Source organism: Columba livia, chromosome 5 (genome assembly GCF_036013475.1).
Source record: "Columba livia isolate bColLiv1 breed racing homer chromosome 5, bColLiv1.pat.W.v2, whole genome shotgun sequence".
Lineage (NCBI taxonomy): Eukaryota > Metazoa > Chordata > Aves > Columbiformes > Columbidae > Columba > Columba livia.
The window spans coordinates 65,794,975-65,812,778 of NC_088606.1; the positions used below are offsets into that span (position 1 = coordinate 65,794,975).

At 45.6% G+C, this 17,804-nt stretch overlaps 1 long non-coding RNA gene across 9 annotated transcripts in view; it reads right to left on the minus strand.

The window, feature by feature from the left end:
* LOC110365151 (uncharacterized) overlaps positions 1 to 16,670 on the minus strand; it is a 48,644-nt gene extending 31,974 nt beyond the window's left edge. For 2 of the 9 annotated variants that reach the window (XR_010473170.1, XR_010473164.1), the window contains exons 1-2: positions 7,924 to 15,490; positions 4,550 to 4,656 (exon numbers count right to left, since the gene is read on the minus strand). This is a non-coding gene — a long non-coding RNA (uncharacterized LOC110365151). Of the gene's footprint in view, positions 1 to 4,549; positions 4,657 to 7,923; positions 15,502 to 15,980 lie in introns of those variants that run through there. The other 7 variants (XR_010473161.1, XR_010473162.1, XR_010473165.1 and 4 more) reach the window with 7 other exon arrangements.
* Positions 16,671 to 17,804: the final 1,134 nt, after the last annotated feature.

Sequence of the window (17,804 nt, forward strand, 5' to 3'; positions counted from 1 at the left end):
AAACACATAATGAAAAAAAAACATTGCAAACTTTTCATTTGACAAAAAAAAAAAAGATTACAAATAAAATAAGCTCGGGCACGCCAAGTGTAAAATCTTTGATATGGAAATGCAGTAATGGTTAAATGAAATGGGCTGAAAATCTATTTATCAACAGTCTGTAATGCCTAGTTGGATCGTCCCATGAGAAAAGCAAATAAAGAGTAGTAGGAGAATACAGAGACACTGTTAAAAAGTTTACATACCTCCTGCTTTCATACCTCAAGATACAGTCCTCCACCTTAACTAGAGATTTTGAGAAGTTAAAAAGCTGGTATGAAAACACACCTCAAATGATTCAGGAAACATGCCCTGAGACCCAGATTCTCAGGAGTTGTCTGGTATGTTCAGCCTGATTATTAATATAATAAAGGGACTCGATCTCTGGGCAGCGAAAAGGAGCCCTCTGGCATCAGGTCCCCCACGAGCATCTTGGATGAATGTCCCCAAACACTTCTGAAAGCCTCAGCTGGGGCCACCAGCAACCGCGAGGCCACTCCAGAAGGTATTCATACGTATTCATGGAAGTGCTGCTGTGAGAAAGACCCACAGATCGTGCTCTCTGCGACACCGCCCAACTTCAAGGAGCTCCACGCACCCAACTGAATACAGAATTTGGCCCGTTTCCGCTACCTCCAATTCATTTTTCTCTTTATTCACACTAGCCTCCTATTACATTATTGCCAATGGGCATGTAAGTCATTACTGCGCCCTACATGTGAATCACAAACGCAAGTGCCATGGAAATTAAACTCCTTGACCTGCTCGCATTTTTCTCTTTGATGTCAGTCTGAATAGGCATTTTTGACTGGAACATAGTTTTAATTTTGAGAGCTGGCAAGACAACCACAACCTTTTCTGCAAGGAAATTCACCGAAGAATTCTTTGTTGTTCTTCCCAAAGTACTTTCCTGAAGAAAGAGTGTCAGCAAATAGCATTACAGAAGACCCAAATCGTATTTTCATCATGTTCAAATGCAGGAAACAGAAAAAAACAGCTACCGTGTTCCTGTTCACACCAGCAAATACACAACCTTAACTGTATCACTCTGAGCAAGTCACAAGATTCCCATTAATCTGACACAGAAATGGGAAATGTTGTTCATTCATTGCCAAGGACTCCTCGCAACCTGGATTCAGGGACATCGTGGCGATGTGCAACCCAAATGAGCCCCAAATGTGCTGGGGGAGCTGGGACAGACGGAGGTTTTGGGACCTAAGAGCCATATTCCAGCAAGAGCTTATTCCTGTAAATCAAGAGGTGCTGCTGTTCCAGAGACTTGGGGCTCCCACCGGCAAAAGGCTCAGTAATTTGCAAGTGATCCAGGACCAGTATTACATTTCCACTTGAAATCATGGGATGTTTTGCTGAAAACACTGTAGAGGTGTCTGTTTTGAACTCTACAGTTTCCCATCTCCCTGTTGCTGACCTGTTTATAATAATAAAACCAGAAAGCGCTCCAGGATGGATGACACCGGGGCCAGGGATCAAAACCTCGTTTGTGTTTCTAAAGGCTCTTTCCATGCTTGGAAACCTGGTTCTTGCATTCATCAAATACAGAGGACTCTTTTTTTTCACTTTCTCAGCCAGGAGACTTCAAAAAGGGAGATGTCTAAGCCATCTATTATGCTGCTAGCTTTTTTTCTTCGGTTCACAATATGTTTTTTCAAGCTACAGGGTTTCAGGTAAATAAATACTCCAGAACTAGAAAACAAGAACATATTGAAATTATACATTCATGCTATTTACAGGAAGATTTTGTTTCAGACACGCGGCTATCTAGGAAAAAATATTGTTCAATACACTGTTCTGTAATTTGTCAATTGGGCCTTTCTAGAACTTTCAGTCTGGCAAAGAGGCAGAAAACAATTTTATGGCTGGGAAGATGGCACAGACGTTGACTTGTTAGAGTTCCATATGGACTCAAGGACTCACATAAAGTCATATTTTATAGCTAAACTGCTGGAAAGGGAAATTTTCATTACCTAATCATTACAAGTAACCGCACAGTTAAGATTACAAGAAGAACCGACTACTTATTTTGAACCAATTTGTCAAACCTCCTCCAATCCACAAACGTAGTTAATTGGCTACAAAATGAATCTACCAAAGCCTGGAACACAAATTTGAGGTTGTTTGGTAAAGATATAGGAATCGTACTTCTGAAAACTCATGATTTTCAGCTTTCTTCTGAGATTTATCTTCTGTAGAGAAAGGGGGAAGAGAAATTTTGAGAACTATGGACTAGTTACATCACTGCACTGCTTGTCTGCAGATGGAAGGTGAAATTCTAGATTAAGCTAAAGCCAGCACCATTTTATCATTGATTTTGAAAGAACCGAGGTTGACAGAAAGTAGAGGGAGAAAGGCCAAAGCAGGTGTCTTGGGTTTAGGTCCATAATGCTTAAAGATGCCACTGTGGGGTCTCTCTTTGAAAACAGAGAAGTGTCACCATTCCCTGGACATTCTGTATTTCTATTTCTATATTTTTTTTCAGCAGATAGGAGTCAGCAAGAAACACAATTTCTGCTTGGATGCATTTAAATTCTATAGGTGCAAGTACATAATGCAGAAGAAACTAATCAAGAAAGGCTAATGGTGACAAAAGCAACTTAGTTATTGCAGCCAAAGTATTTGTTAGGTAAGATTTTTGTTTCCAAGGAACGAGGCTGTAACTATCAGTCGCTTTGACCTAAAAGAATGGGCTATTTCCGGATTTACAAGGCACGTTCGCTCCCCTTGCAATAAGATTTTAAAAGCTTTCTTTACACAGCTGATTTCCAAATGCACACAAAGGCCAAGCTTGGTTCTGGATTTGACGAAGAGTGGATATGAACTCTTAAACCAAGTGAAAGCAGCCTAGGGAAGCATGGATGCTCATGGATTTGTGTGTTTGAGGCCTTGAATTTTTGCTAGTGAACCATCATTTGTTACTACATAGTGATGTGTTTCACATTGGTGAGATGGATGTGACACAGGCTCATCATGATAATCCAAAACCTCCAGCTGTTACGTACTGTGCTGCATTCAAAATAAAAAGAGCAATGTAAAGAAACGTAAGTCAAAAGCAGCCCTGTCCATGAGAAATCTGCTGGTAAAAAAACGGATTTTTGCTAGAGAAAGGGCGGGCAGGCTCCTGAAGTGGATACTGATGTTCTCTATTTGCTCCTCAGTCCTGCCAAATAATTGTCACACAGCATTGGGCAAGACAATTCAATTTCTCTGGGCCTGTTTCTGTGACACGGAGATAATAAAGAACAATTTCTGTCTCCAGTCCTTTGTTTCTTTTGTCTATATGAACAGTAAGCTGCTCAAGACCAGGGCTGTACCTTAACTGTATTTGAAGTGCTTAGTAGGGATGGCTCTCAGTCTCACACGTGGCCTCTAGGCACTACGGTATTACAAAAATAATTAACCGAGAATGTGTATTTATTTAGTTAATTGTAATAACTTCAGTCAGGATATTGGACCTAATTTTAGCTTAGTGTAAGTCAGTTCATATTCATTGATTGCTCTGCTCTTTCCAAGCCTATTGCTTGTGACAATATTGGTTCACAAGCAGGATGTCAACACACACATGGAGATTTCTATTATTTGGGGTTTGTTTGGTTTGTTTTCTTTTTTATTTCCTGTGAAATGAGCAGGTGAGGATCACTTACTGCCTGGAAGTTCACTGACTTAGAACATATTTTAAATATGCCTATCCATTTGTGAAGATGTAGAAGGATACGACGCAACTAAACCAACTTCAGAAAGAATGCCTTAATTACTGAGAGGGATATTGGAATCACCCTCACAGAGTCATGCTCCTATGCCTTATCTCACTGTCACATTGTCTTTATCTTACCAGCACAAAACCACATTTTATTTTCCTGAAGAAAATCGTGTCAAAGTGCAAAGCAACGATTCAGCACCCAACAAAGTCAAGCAGAATTGTTTCTTTGATGATAAGAAGCATAAGGATTTTAAAGACCTTTCCAGTGGCTGCTGAGCACTTTCTCTTAAGTCTTGGGCATCCTCAGATCTTAGGATGTATTTAACACCCCCCAGTTTTCAGTCCTGTCTTATACGGATATTTTCTGTTTCGTTCAGAAAGATCACCAAAATGTTTAATTTAAAAGCGCTAAATATTACCACCATTTTTCAGAGTGCTGCCTGGTATACTGAAAGAATAGAGAAGCTTATATTTGAGAGTAAATGATCATAATGTTCAACTGAAGATTTACCACGAGGCTCCTCGTAGCATCCCTGTTTGGTAGTGCATCCAACTCACTTTTCTTTTTTTTTAAAGAATTAAATGAATTTTCCTCTCCAACAATGTTCAGAAACCTACAAGTTACACAGAGACATCAGAAGTCTTTAATGCAGGTTTTCAGAGTAAATGAAACCTTTTTTTCGGTGTGGTTGCCTTTGTAATAACAGTCTTCTTATTTGTTGGATACTTATGTAACGTAAGATGAAAAGACATTTTATAGCCTTCTGGCAAGAGGACTTGAAATTAACAGCATACCTGTGGCTGCCCTGAGCCAGGGAGGGAGTCATTTTCAGGCCATGGGAAAACTGCAGTTTTGCATCTTTTGCTTCTTCTGACTTACTGGTATTCAGTATTTCCATAGACTTGTTTTTCATGAAAGCATCATCATCATGCACAAAAAAAAAATAAAGAAGAAAAATTAAGTCATTGATTCTGATGAAAGAACAAGAGAACAAGGTGGTAAATGATAACTGTCACCCATTAGCATTTCCCCAAAGCGTGTGGTGGTTTAACTTATTCTTTCATTTTGTATTTTCGTGCCTGGGTAGGTTCTCACATCGCACACAGTCAATTGGCTCTCTATGCAAAAGCTGTTAACTGCCTGATTAGCCTCTGGCAGCAAAACGAACCAGATATAGTGCACACCAGGGGTATGAATGGATCTTCAGCCCCCTGGTAGCTTTATGGGCCATATCCTGCCCAGAGTCCACAGGCCCCCACTGAACTTAAAGGGTGTTTTACAAGACAATCAATGGCCCTTCACACCGACTCCCTCTCAATATGCAAAAAGGAAAACCACAAAAAGATAATGATCTGGGGTTTGATCTCGCCCATACTGGGCTGACAGTAGGGTAATGCCATTGGCTTTGGCTGATTTATTCCGTCAGGGAAATGGCTTTCACAGGCTTTGGGCTGGGCCTTTAAACAAATGTAAACTTGATCAGAATCAAGCCCAATCACATTCATGCCCATTCTTGCTTTGAATATTTGTCTTCCACAACACGTTTCCACCTGGAACCTGACTGACCTCAGCACAAAGTTTTATTTTAACATTTAAAGTTAAGTTGACAACTATTTTCAAAAAACCCCACATAATTACTCTCCATTATAAATGCGGAATGCTTTCAATCCTTAAAGCAGCATGGTTTGGGACAGAGTTTCCTATTCATCCACATTGATTACCAACAAATAGATACGTCAGTGCTCCCGTCCCTGAAGTAAGGCAGCTCATGAAGACGTGCCTGAGCTTGCCAGCTTGGATATTGCTGGAACACACCCTGGCCAGCAAAACCACACAGGCCCCTGGGGAAATACTTGGACTACTGGCCTGTCCTGGGCACTGGGCTGCTCCAGTTGGGTTGGCTTCAATGCTTGTGGCAGCTGGTCTGGGGAGCTGGCTACGTGAGCTGCCGTCACCGCAGGCTGGATAAAGACAAGGTTCATAAAGGTGGAAGAATCCATCCTTTGGCTAAATCACCCGACGGGGTCAGCAGAGCGAGGTTTCTGCTCTTCTTGCCCAACCCACTGGAGGTGAAGGACGTGGTGGCCAGCAGACTGTGGGCAGCACAGCTTAAGTGAAGGATACATCAGGCCCTCAGCTACGATCCCGCCTGGAAAAACAACTCGGCTTTCCACAAAAGCCTCGTGAGATCCGTAATGACCCCACGAGGTGGAGACCCAGGTTTCACAGCTCAAAGGAGTCTGCAACTAATGGGTATATTGCATCTGCTGGGATCAGCCAGACTAACGCTAATACTCCAACGTTGGACCTGCTAATACTCCTTTGCCTCTTCAGCCTTTTGTTTGTTTGAACTTTTTCTCTCAGCAGTAACAATTACCCGCGATACTAGAGATGGCAGCGATATTAGATCAGAAAATGACTCATTATTGAACTAGCCCTGTCAAGCAAGACAAATACAATTTAGTTGTTGGCTAATCTATTTTTCTTTGTGTTCTCAATTCATCCAAGACACTGATTACATTGCAGTCTACCATGCTAGCATTAAGTATAAGTCCTTACAATGCTCTTTGCTTTGTAAAGCGAACATTTATGAATACAATAGCTGTATTTGTCTGTCAATATTACATTACTGCTGACGTTCCGCACATCAGCTCTCTGTGTCATAACATGTAGAACAATATTCTGGGTTTTCAGGAGTTAAATTATGGACAGGCAGTATTTAACTCAACAGCATATAAGCAACTAGAAGTCTCATCTAAGACTTTTGCTATCATCTTCATCTGCCAGCTTTTCCTTTCTCCATCTCTGTGACTAAAGTTTTGTGGCTTGATGCTGCATTGAATCAACTTTGGACTTTGGCGGAAGCAGGAAGGCTGACGGGCTGTTTTCAGAGGCCTTGTTGGATGCTTTTGCACCTCCACACCGGCCTTCATCAATGCAAGCGGCTCTCAGGGGTGCTCAGCACCTCCTAAGTTCTCCTCCTGAAAGAATTCAGGCTTTGCATTTGAGTTATTTATTCGCACTGTACTTCCTCCCACTTTGTTTTTACTTTAGTTTAGCACTTGCTTAGCCCTTAGGAAGGCTATTTATGGAAACTTAACATTTTCATGATAAAGAAAGTGGTTTGCAATTAGAAAGAGAGGAAACCATTGATCTTGATAATAGAGAGAGAAACTTTCTAAGCTTGTATGGTTGGCAAATCCATTACCAATTGCTAAACTTTGCAAAACAGTAAATAAGAAAAGGTGCATGGTAAAAAGGAGGTGAAAAGCATCATAAATCATGCTATCTTTCTCTATTTGAATTTAATACCAAGTAAGTTGGCCTCACAGGCAAGGCATTTATCAACTGTCACATTTGATGAGTCTCTACAAGCACAAGTAAAAGATCTTGCTATAGTCACTTTGTGACAGAGTCTTCTGTGAATCAGAGAGAGAAAACTGATTATTTTGAGCAGGCTGAGATAAAAAAAAGAACAACTGTGGCTTTGCAAAGCTCCATCATACATACCACACAACTGCAATAATCAAGATTTTTGCTCCTTTGCCTAAAACTGACTGCAAAATTATGCTGAAAGGACCGAAACAAACAAACAAACAAAAATAGCAATGAATTTACAGTACTTTGGAAACCAAACAGCTGTGGACATTTTTCAGGAGAGGCACAAACACACACTTAATGTTCATCATTGTATTTGCTTTCTACAGTTGTCCTTTAGGTCTGCTGTTGTATTTCTACTGATTGTGAGAAATTCCTGCAGAGCCTACTGGTGAATCAGGATAGGCTAAACAAGCTGCTAAGTGATGTGGAAAACCCTTGCAAAGGTACTTATCTGAGACTGATACACTACACTAGGCATACAACCTCTTTCCATCTGATAGTATCACACTATGTTCGGTATAGGCTGTTCCTATCAGCCTGAGCTGATGGTTCATACCACATTTCTCATGCAGATGCTTCTGCTTCCCAGATTTAACCCCTAGGCTCAGATGAAAATGAATGAAGTTACTTCTGTTCTCCCCCTTAAACACATAACACCGCATTGTACCACGTGTCAGGTACCTTTCGAGACAATAGCTTATTTTGCTCACCTATAGCACAAGATATTATCATCACTATCATTCCTATTATGACGTGATCTCATTTAAACTAGTCCAAAATTGCATACCTGTGTGCAATTCCATCTCTCGATCAGCTGAGCCAGATGGATAATTACGTCACGAGTGAAGCCAGAGCCCCGAGCTGGTTGGGCTCCATCAGCTTGGATGTGAAGGCAGCAGAGAGGGTTCCTGAAGAACAGGCAGGTTTGTGAATAAAAGTGACTTTTCATGAGGATGGATGCCTCACTGGCTGCCTGCTGGGCATGCAAGGAAAGCCAACATCTGCTTTGGCAAGTCTCTTCCTTATCTTCAGAGTGATACCATCGAAGGTCTCAGTCTATTCTGGTTTGGGGCTGCTTCTTGCTAGACAGCAAATGACTTGAGAACGTGGATAACACTCGGATTTTCAGGTGAGTTTAGAGATTGACACACTCACCACTGTAGCACCTAAGTTACTAAGGACTGGATTCAATGTAGGACTTGGATATTTGAAGAGTAGGTGCCTCGATACCTAGTCCTATGGTGTGAGGTCCCTGGAGCGGGATGAACAAATTTTACAATGGAACCCAGAGTGGCAAACCACTCTCCTTGAGGGGGTTTGGTCCTCCTTCATCACCCAGTGGTGTGGCCAGTCCTACCTGACCCCAATCTCTGTGTCCTCTGTGACAAAAGGAGCTGTATTTTCCTCCAGCTCCATCAGACTGCCCTCCCGAAGCAACACGCTCCGGCCTTTCCCTTGGTTGTTGATATTTCAAATAACACTTTGTTGCTGTTACATTTTCTTTTGTAAGGATAACAACCGCTGGTCAAAAGATGTTTTCATAGCACGGAGGGTGGGCTGGGAAGGAGGGAAGCTGCACTTGCAAATTCCACGCATTGCACTTGAATCTTCACTTCTCAGTGCAGGAACCGTGCACACAGAGTCCCGCGGGGATTTTTGTCAAGGCTGTTTCTCCTTGTGCTGATGGAGCAATGGGGATGGGGGAGATCTTCAGGGACAACAGCACTGCAGTTTTCAAAAGGGCTGCTTGGTACCAAAGCCTCAGGCGTGAAAAAGCATCAGAAATGCTAGGTATAAAAAAAAAAAGGGGTTAAAATGGCTCAGTGTCAGGAGGAGATACAAGACCTCAGCCCAAATCCTTCAGCAAGCCAGGAATCATCACCTTATTTCCCTGGGGAAATGCTGAGATCTGTAATGTTTTCTTCTCCCAGCTATTATGTTAAATTCTCCTTTTTCATTCTGGCCCTTGATCATCCCGGGACGTTTCTCATCAGAGATGGAATTGGCTCCTGTGGCGTTGGATGAGACCATCCTGATGCAGGTACTTTGGGCTGAACATCCTCCACGCCCCATCCTGGCACTCACTGCACATCGGCGGTGAGGTATTTTACTAGTTTGTAATGTTCAGTGGGACCCTGCATGAGGAAGGTTACTATAAACCACTAAAACCAGCTGTAGACCCATGGTTAGCATCAGTTTTCTATGGGAAAAAAAACCCATGGATGTGTGCATGGGTTCCCAAGAGCTCCAGGAAAAGCCGGCAATTTAATGAGAGGTAAAGGATGGTAACTCCGCAATATAAAGGAAACCAACACATATTTTCACCTGTATTTTTGCTTTCCACTGAAATGGTTCCAACCGTGGAAGCATCAGCAAGGAAGGACACGACCTTAATTTCCCTTTAGGGGTTGGGAACAGTTGTGTTACAATGCAAGATCTTTCATAAAATCACACCAGCAGAGCCACGGTCAGGAGATAACGAAGGAAAAACACACCAAAGTCCCTGTTCTTTGGCACTTACAAGCTTAATTAAAGGCTAATGTAATCAAGCCGGTGATTAATCATAAACTTTTTATCAATGGAGACTGATAGATTTTTCCCGCCAAAGACTCCAGCACACATTTTGCTGTCACTCCAAGTACACGCACCCAATCTCTCCTCAGTTGCCCAAAATGAGTCTGAAATTGCTTCATGGGAGACCGTGGAATTATACCCAGGTAAAATCAGCCCAAGGAGATAATCAGAAGGTAATAGGATCCTTCCTTAAAATCCAGCACCTACACAGAGCCAAATAAATGGCTCTGAATCCATATTCCTACTGGGTGATAAGGAATTTTTATGGCACAAGTAGTGCCCTGCTTTGTAGATGAACTACGTGTTCTTTCAGGGCATTACATTTATAATCCCTGAGGCAAGGGCGTGAATTATCCTTGTTCCCAACAGCACATGGAGTGGCATGAAAGATGCCGGCGAGGGAAGTCGTACCTCATCCTGCCGGATAATGCTGCTGCTATAATGGGAGGGAAACAGAGGGGTGAGAGTTTGTCACGGCCAGGAAGGGTAAAACGGCCAAGATCTGACATATTCCGATCCCCGCGAAAGGAAAAGAAAAGCCTCCTGGATCCTTTCCGATAGGATTCCGTGTGTTACTGCAACAGCCCCACTGCAACAGCTGAGCCAGGGTGTATAGGAACGTAAAATCAGAACATCCCACTTCACAGCAAATAAAGCCTGCGGGGGGAATATCTCTAATTAAAGCATATGCTGATGTAAGAGGGTCTCCTTGTAATAAACTCCCACGTTGTAGCCTTAAACCTTAATGGTCTGTGAAAGTTATTAAGCGATGTTTTTAGCATTCAGTTTCATTCTGACAGGGCTTTGTGATGTGTATTACAGAAGAATACTGCTAAGCTAATCAGACTAATACCAAATCTTTGCAACATAAGAGCTTCAAACATTTTGAGCAAGGCACAGCTTGACTTGTCATAAATACAGAAAGACAAAACTTTCAATGACGATATTTTCCTATTGCTTCCCCAAATCCATCTGTTAGAGTTGGTAAAGATCAAGGGCCACCATTTCATTTTTCTACAGGCTGAACAGTGGAAAAGATATTTGGCTTCCCACGGCCTAATTCTGCACTTTTTTATTCCCTGGGACAGTCTGCTCAGGCATTATCGATTTGTCTTTTTCTTTTTAAGACATGCCTGGTATAAGTCATGGCTGAAATATAATTCCTTATCTCTGCTACTGACGACAGCTTAAATTATTAAAAGGGATTTTAAAGTTCTTTTCAGGTTTCTCATTTTCACATTAGTATTATTTTCCTTTCTGCATTTCATTCCGTTTTGGTAGCAGAAGGAGCCTTATTGGAGTCACTTTTTCCTTCTGTTTAATTCTAATTGTACTCTGTTTGCCTCTGATGAGCGGTTAAATCCAAACAGAATTTAAAAAAATACAGGTAGTAAATACTCTGAAACACTCACCTGTGCAGAACTGAATATACTCAAAGAAAAACCTGAATTTGCATCCTAAAATTGTCAAGAAGGGCCCTTTAAGCTTGAAACAGGAGCAGATTCTTTTAAACTTTCCCAGAGAATAGCAGTGACCTTGCAGATCAGATAACCCATGGTCTACAAGAGTTCAAATATGTCATCAAGACTTTATTTTACTGCTTGGTGTTCCTTGGCCTAGTTGCTCCAATCGGGCTAATTGCACCATCCCCCTCTAAAAAAGACAAAAAAAAACCCCAAAACAAAAGAAAACAACCTACAAGAGGACTGAACAACCAGAACCAACGTCAGCAAAGCAGAGCCGGGCGCATGGTAGGAACAAGGATAAATGAGACTGTGTGTCAAAGGCTGGATTTTTGCTGAGTGACTGTAATCTGATGGGTACAACATATTAAAATGAATGGAAACATTTGATTAAAAATATGTTAGATCTTTGTACAGGGCCTTATCACAAAAGCCGGCACAGGCAGGCAGCCAAGCGCTCAGCCGCAGCAGGAATGGCCATGATAGAACCCACACGCCTCAGCCTTCCTCCTATAGCAAGCTTGCCAGAGGGATACCTGATGTCCTCAGGACCTCCGTTGCCTTTAAATGTTTGCACTGAGAGACCAAGACCTGCTGTCACCACCCTTAAAAATGCTGACAGCTCCACAAGCATCATCTCCCCGAGGCCACGAGTTCCTGGGGCACGTCCAGGAAGCCTCAACCTTCCCGTGGGGTCACCTGTGTTCGTGTCGCTTTGGCTGTGGACACAATATGCTCAAGCTATACACAGATTTGAAAGCGGAGAAATAAGCTTTATGGTGCATTTCAAGAAAAAACGCAGCCATCCCTCTTTTTTACATCCTCCCTTTCCCTGCACAATACCTGGGAAATCACCTCCACGTTTCAAGCCGTGTCGCAATTAACACTCATGTCACGACACACAATGTGACACAAGTTTGTCCCTGGCAGAGACCTCTGTATTTTGGGTCAGAAATACATATTATCTTGTTTCTTTTTCTTCATGTGTCTGAAGTCTTGCACCCGCGTGCCGTACCATTTTCCAGTTGAGCATCTCCATCAGATGATCTCATCTAACTTCACTGTGTTCACCCAGACGTCTCCTTAGCCCGACGCAACCATGACAAGGGAATCCCACAGGAGCATCCCCCAAATTTTTCAGCTGCATGAAAAAAGATCTCCTTGCCATGAACAAGTGAATGGAGGTTTTACACGCGCTGATGGAGACTCAGCACTTTCCGAATGACGGGGGATCCGATCAATGGGCAACAGCAGACTAAGCACTTCAATAAAGCCACTCAAGTGCCAAGCTGGGAATCAAGAAAACATAAAGGACATAGGGAATTTCTAATGGAATACTTTTAATTTTGATTCTTTTTTACTTAAAAAGTGGACACTGATAACTGCCACAAACTCTAGGCTGATAATACTAAGACCACAGAAAATGTCATACTTTGGAAACAAAGCATCTCTGCTGTAGCTGTTCATCAAAACTGACGTTCATGTTTGATTTTTACTTTAATTCCTCTGAAGCATAATACACACTCAGAAAACTGATTACTCTTTTTTCCCCACCCCCTCAAGAAGTAGCATCCAGTTTACGGTTGCAAATCTGAGCAATTTAGAAAAGGATGTAAACACAAATGAAAATTAGCCAACAAAAGAAATTCAATTGAGTTAAATAGGAGGCTATTATCATACCTGACATTCTCTTCTGTCACAAGCTGCAGCTCCACGGAGAAGAGCGAGTCAGGTAAGAACTAACCAGAGGGGACAAAACAGCTACTGCTGAGGTGCACTAATCAAACACAGCAAAAGGAAACAATACATATAAATAGAATACAAAGATGTAACTCTAGGATTCTGTGTTTCTAGAGAGAGATGCTATTCCATACTCACTTTTAATCAAACTGAGCTCCACCATGAGTAAAAAAATACAAGCAGATGAAATTAAGTGTAAATATTTCTGAAGTCTTCACTAAGTCTATAATCTCACCTTTCAAGGTTTTCAATTCTTCACTTCCTTTACTGATTTATGGAAACGAGTAGACCAGAATCCCCAAGGCTTGTCACTCTGCATCGTTATTTATATTTTTACCAACCTAGTATAACTGCCCACTCCTTTGGCACACACATAAAAGTGCAAACACACACACGGCAAAAGGTGGTAGAAAACCCAGGTAATATACGTTTATTTGATTGTAGTCATTAGTGCTGTACATTACAGGTTCAATCCTGCTCCCTTTGATGTTGATGGTAATACTCCCATTGAATTCACGTTCTCCAAAAAAAATGCCTGAGTTTTGCAAATTTATCATTTTGTCATCTATGCTTCGGGTCAAAATCATAATCCAGTGTTTTAGACTTGGTTTCGAGCCAAACGATTTTTACTAAAGGTTCAAAGAATGCATACTTGTCCTTCAGAGAAGTGCCAATCCACTTCACAACCAAGGACTAAAATGGTTGAGGTTTTCAAAGTGTTCTGAGGGATGCAAACATCTTGCAGGTGACTTCAGCAATCTCAGTTTCCATGGGTCTTGCTCCAAAACACAACAAGACCTTCCTCTTGCTGGGGGCGCAACGGCGCCCACCTACCTAAAAGGAGTCCGGAAAGTCATTTGCAGAACACCAGAAGCAAAGGAAACTTTCTGGATTGCTCGTGCTATTGAACCATAGCGAAATAACCTAAATTCTAATCATTCACATCGTCCAGTCCACCATTTCTAAGTGAAACAGGTTTCTCTCCTCATCCTTGTGAGAAATGTTGTGTAGTAGTAAAAGGCGGGTTCTGCTGGTCATTGCAGCTGTTCAACCAAATGTGTTCAACAGGGATATTCAAGAGGTTCAGAAATAAGGAAGATGAGCTTTCCAAAAGCAGGACTTCACTTTAAGTCAACAGAAAGGATGAGAGAATACAGAAAGAATTAGGCGGGTGTCAGATGTTGATAGGACTTTGAAAGCCTCTCCCTCCATCCCAAGTTAATGCACCAGGAACTGGGACCTTGCCAGAGGACTGGGGAACTGCCACAGGCAGTAATTAAAGAAGGTGAGGACATTAGAAGGAAGCCAAGTGCCTGATGTACAGAAGAGCTGACCCCTAGAACTGCTGCTAGCTTAAATTGGGAGTTAAAAAGTGCTAAGAGTCCACACAAATCTGTCCCTAGAGCTGGAGAATGGGGTGGCGGAGATGGTGAAAAAAAATGGGCCAAATCTCATTTGTATTCAGACCAGAGCCTCAAGATAAGCTTGTATCATCACACCTCTACCTCTCTATGGAGCTCACACGTTTAACTACAAAGCAAATCCACCTGGATGGAGCAACCCCCCCAGCCCAGCCTATCTGATAGTCTGGATCACAATCACTAATGCACCTTTTCTGGCAGCGGGAGACAAACAAAATATAGGAAGACGACACCTAAGACATTCCTGAAATAGCTTTTCTGCAGCATATGTGATACGCACCGATTTACTGGCACTTGTTGGGAATGATGCAAGGTACTCCGCAAAATTTGATTAGGGCTGATGAATAACACAGCGTAGGAATGTTTCCAGTAAACCCTCTGTCCCCCACCCTGGGCAAGTCATCACATCAGCAAACGGCCCCGTTACAGCGACCTGAGCTCAGAGGGAGCAGAACTGAACCCATAATCAGCACAAAACACCTCCCAGTGTTTTTTATTTCACAATATTGGTGAAAAGAGACATGAGAAATAACAAGACCGTGCTTCAAAAAACTACTGCCAATATCCAATTCAACAACAAACTACTAACGGTATTTACAACGTGCCTTTAAGTTGCCTTGCAACACTACAGAGGAAGCACCAGTTTGGGTAATGAAGAAAACGTTCCTTTTCTACCTTGTAAATCAAGTTTCAAAGCTCTGTGTGGATAGCTCACTAATCCATATCACACACTAGAGCCTATGTTGGTTAATTTCATGCTGATATGTTACCAGAACACCCTGTTAACTGAGACCTCTGGGTTAACAGCACACAGCGAAACTGGTTTTAAAATCAAAATATTTTCCACTGAAACGTTTTCGCTTTGAGGATGTTGGTGCATAAAGACATTGTCTATGCACCCCGACACTGTCTGCCAGGCTTCCTTTGCTGCCTCTCCTCACATCGGCTCGTTTCTGGCGCAGCTGGACATGAGGTTTCCCTTGATAAAGAAGCAAAACCAGGCCTTGGTTCCTTCCTTTTTCTCCCCCTGCCCTCAGCCCTTTTGCCTCCCTTCTCACTTTCTTACCTCCACCACCCAAGGCTCAGCTCGGGCTGCATTCCACCAGCTCCAGAAGGTGGCTGTGGCCAGTCCAGCCCCACCAGTGGTGCCCCCGACCTCGGGACACCCTGTCCGGCCGCTCCCCCTCCCTCCCACCCAGACTTGTGCCTCTCCCCAGCTTGGTGGTGGATCTCCCATAGGAATCCTCCCTGAGCTTTGCTCCTTCAAATCCCCTATCACGACCCTACATTGTGGCTCCTGATGCGGCCAGCATGAGATGCAAACAAGAGAAAGCTTCAGTGATGCCTTGTAGGAGCATCTCGCCCATAAACACTGGTGTCTGCCTAAGGGGGACAGTCTGGGGACCTCTCAGATGCATCTACAAGACATTTGGCTTTGCAGCAGGTCCAGGATGTGCATCCCAAGGGGAAAACACGGTGGGCGGCTGTGCAACCCAGGAGCCGGGCTGTCCCCAGGTTGTGCTCCTCGCCAGGGTCCCACCAGAGCCCCGGGAACGGGAACCATGGAATCGTAGGGTGTCCCGAGTGCGATAGGACCCCCGGGGACCACCGAGTCCAACTCCTAAGACCAAGAACTCTGAACCCACCGCGCACCGGGGCACGTCCCGCCTCATTAGCAGGACATAATGAGACGCCGCAGCGGAGGGAAGCGGGTCCGTTTGTGCCGGTTCAATCCGCTCGGGGCCGTTTCGCCCCGAGGATGTCGGGTCGGGGTGTCGCTCCCGCCGCCGCCGCGCGGCTCTTCGGAAGATTACGGCGGCCGGCGGCACGCGAGGAATGCGCGCCCCCGCGCGCAGGCGCGCACCCCGAGCTTCCCTTTTCGCCGGGCGGCGGCGCGGGGCGGGGTGACGTCATGAGAAAGTGCCGGCGGGAGCGGCGTCCCCGGCAGCGGCGCCGCGGGGCGGGGCGGGAGCGGCGGGGGAGGAAGCGCCGTCGGAAGCGCTGTCGGAAGCCCCGGGGCGAGAGCGGCGGCGGCTGCAGCGCGGATCCCGCCCCCGGGCCGGGCGGCGGCGCGCCCGTTAAGCGCGCACCCCGGGGCGGGGAGCCGAGCGGGCATCCCCGGGGGCGGCTGGGGGAGCCGGTAACGCCGGGCGCCGCCGCAGCCCCGTCCCGCTGCCAAGCGACGGGGGCGGGACCGCGGTGCCGCTTCCCCGGCTCGGGCAGGTGCGGGGTCGCCCGGTGCGGAGCGCGGAGCTGTCACCGGGGCGAGCCGTCCCGGTGGCCGCGGCTCCGGCGCTTGTGACCCGTCCCCCTTTTGTGTCGGCGGGACCGGGCGAGCCCCGCGCCGAGATCTGCCCGATCCGCCTGGTAACAGCCCGGCGCCCCCATTGGCTCCCGCTAATGGCCGCTTCCTGCGGCCGCGCCGCCCCGCGCCGCCCGCCGGGGGCTCCCCCGGGCCCGGGGCCAGCGCCGCTCCCCGCCCGCCGGCAGCGGGTGTGAATGAAACACCGGCCTCGGGTTGAAAACGGGGGGGGATAAACCCCTCTCTCCAAGCCCACCCCAGGCGGGAGGGCGAGGATGCCGGAGGCGTGGGTGACGGAGCCCGGGTGACTCGGGCGACGTGGCCGGGGACAAATGTTTGGAGGCAAAGAGCTGGTGTGACCCAGGGGAGCGGGGTCCCTGCACCCCCAGAGCCACTGCTCGCTAGAAAGGTGCAGGGAAGTCAATTAAATGCGACCCCCCTAATTTTGCGTCCTGGGCAGGCTGCGATCCAGTCTGGAAGTGCTGGGTCGTGGTGTGATTCTTCCTTAAAAATTAAAACCTGAAGTTGTGAAAACAGAACTGTGTGTCGAAGCACAAGGGAGGGACGCGGGCACGGGGCAGCTTCCTCACCGAGGAACCGTCCAGATTCGCCCCGCGGGCTGCGGCGTGCGAGGGGAACCGAGATCCCCGGGCCTCCGACGTGCCAGCAAAGCCAAAATGGAGACGAATGGTCAAGCAAAGCGGTGAACTAGGAAAGATGGGCAGATATTTCACGCGGAGAGATTACATAAACACGCAACTGTGCAACAACATGCCCTGTGATCTTTGGCACTGCTTTTCCCCGCAGGTCATGCAGGAGAGATGCTGTGTGACTGCACGGCGTGTCCACCATGGCATGGCCTCCACGGCATGTTCTCCGCGGCCAGGAGACCTTGCTGGCGATGCCGTACCACCGGTAGTTCCTGCTAACGGCACCGCACCCCGGTTGATGTTAAAACACCATGGCTGGGGTCAATCCGAGCGCTCAGGTTGAGGGGCGAGCGGGCAGAAGGCCGCGTGAACCCCCATTTATGGCCTTCCCGCTTCTCCCCACGCCGCTTTGGTGCGGGACGAGTCGTTCCTCCCGTGCAGCGCTGCATTGGTGGCACCTCCGGTGTTCTCCAGCAGGCCCCAAGCTCCGTTATCATCCCCTCGAGAAAGCGAGGGGG